This window comes from Atta colombica, unplaced genomic scaffold (assembly GCF_001594045.1).
Source record: "Atta colombica isolate Treedump-2 unplaced genomic scaffold, Acol1.0 scaffold145, whole genome shotgun sequence".
NCBI classification, from domain to species: domain Eukaryota; kingdom Metazoa; phylum Arthropoda; class Insecta; order Hymenoptera; family Formicidae; genus Atta; species Atta colombica.
Genome location: NW_017259234.1, coordinates 1,107,277 through 1,109,385, shown reverse-complemented (window position 1 = coordinate 1,109,385; position 2,109 = coordinate 1,107,277). Strand labels below are relative to the sequence as shown.

At 47.0% G+C, this 2,109-nt stretch overlaps 1 protein-coding gene across 3 annotated transcripts in view; it reads right to left on the bottom strand.

Annotated features, from left to right (window-relative positions):
* LOC108685071 (talin-1) overlaps positions 1 to 1,981 on the bottom strand; it is a 60,190-nt gene extending 58,209 nt beyond the window's left edge. For all 3 annotated transcript variants that reach the window (XM_018189694.1, XM_018189695.1, XM_018189696.1), the window contains exon 1: positions 1,709 to 1,981. The gene's annotated coding sequence lies outside the window, so the exon portion shown is untranslated. The remainder of the gene's footprint in view (positions 1 to 1,708) is intronic.
* Positions 1,982 to 2,109: the final 128 nt, after the last annotated feature.

The following is a 2,109-nucleotide window of genomic DNA, read 5'->3' as shown; positions in this document are numbered from 1 at the left end:
TCTCTCTCTCTCTCTCTCTCTCTCTCTCTCTCTCTCTCTCTCTCTCTCTCGATCCAGTGTATCCTAAGCATCGCAGGGAGCTAGCCTATAATCGCGTAACACATGAGAATTGAGATGTAATTATGGGCCTTCTACGATTAAGCGTGATTTACACGAGGCGATTTTTATTCGCTAGAAACCGCGTCTAGTGACGTCATTAATTCCAGAGAATCTCTCGATTCTGCTATTCGCTTGAAGCACGCTTCTTAATTCGTCCGCGAATTCGCTGATGAAAGCTTCTTATACACACTTGATTTTTATTCACTAGCGATTAAAATTTTGAATTTTTCGCAGCGTTAAGTGATCGCTAATGATCAAGCGAATAATTGATCACAAAGCACAACAGCGGCTCGAAGTATGTCATTCGATGACATAATTATTCTCTGATGCTCATGGTCTGAGTGGCCGAGACGTTTTGGAAAAATTCGTCTTTTCACCCTGACAACGTAAAAATTCGCTCTGGAGAAGCAAATAGCTAGCGACAAGCCAGCGACAATCTAGCTTCTTCTTCGTGAGAATGGCCCTGACACAGAGTCTAACACAGAGTCGATACGGCCAGAATCGAAAATGCCGCTTATGCGGCGAGAAACAAAAAACAATATGAGGAATACGAAAGTCTAAAAGAGTAACATAAACTCAATTGCGCGTTTGAAACCGGTCGAACTTTCCAAAAATGATGATGCAATAATCCGATCACATCGATAGACGAGCACAGACTCTTAGCGATAAGCTAGTGACAACCGTTGAAAGCCGTATTCGCCGCGATTATATGCTATAAAAACGAACCCACGTCTAGAAGTTTTTAGTAGCGAATTCGCTATGACGTCACTAGACGCGGCTTCTAGTGAATAAAAGTCGCCCTGTGTAAATCACGCTTTAGTCATAAATCAAAAGTAACAAGTTAAAAATTGCGACGACTGTGATCAATTTTTTGACTTTTGATTTATAACTAATGGCTTATTGTGGCAGGCGATTAAGGATAGAGATAGAAAATTAGAGGATAGAAATTGAAGGATTTGAGAAAAATTTTGGTTCCAGAGTGCAATTAGGAAGGTAGGAGAAAAATTGCAAAAAGCGACCTCCCGAACTGTCATCATCTCGTCGCGAATCGTAAAATCGCGACGGACTGACCTGTCATTCCTGTCAATCGTCGTCCCGTTCGTGAATCATCTCTATTTCGGGAGGGACACCCGTTGGATTGCCTAGTATCACCTTGTTGTGTGTTCACGGGCGGCACGGATAGTACCGTCATCGAGATGCTGCTTTGAGGTTAGTTTTGAGAAGCTCCGTTCGGCGATTATTTACTCGACACGATGATGGAGCCGCATCGAGGAGTATACGATGGGAGAATCGCGATAATCGGTGAAGGCGAAGATCATCGTGGACGGAAGGATCGCTCGGCCGAACGTCCGCGACGCTGGATAAAATACGCGGGAACGCGGAAGAATCGAAGGAAGGACCAGGATGATAAACGGATTACGATCACGGACAGACGACGTGACGACGACGACGACGACGGCGGCGGCGGCAGCAGCGGCGGCGAGCAGCACGCCCATTCCGTGCGTCGGGAAAATCAATATATTCCGTATTCGACGGCCGCATGGTCGCGCGTTTTTTTTAATCGTACGCCGGCCGAATTCCGGACCGGGCGCGACGCACCTCTACTCACCGCGAGGAATATCCATAGATGCGCGCCGGTGCCGTCTCTCGTCGAACGAAATCAATTTATCACTTCGGGGGCACACGGGCACTACGTCTGACAACACTCTCACGTCTCACGACTCCGCCGTTCCCGATTCCGCCGTTCCTAACGTTCCTGTCGTCCAGCGGAGCGGTCTGCCTGCGACCTGTGACGGCTGCGGCGCGGCAGCAGCGACGACCAGGGCCGGCCACGTGGTGTGAAATTAGCTGGAGCGGCGCCTCTTCGCTGAAAATCCCGACTTATGCCCGTAGATAAACTTTAAGGACGTTCTCCGAAAAAATCCATTTTTTTTAGATTTTTCTGAAACTTACAAAATAAACTTGTTTTAGTGTCCTGTGAACATAAGTATTTTTAAAACTCAATACCCG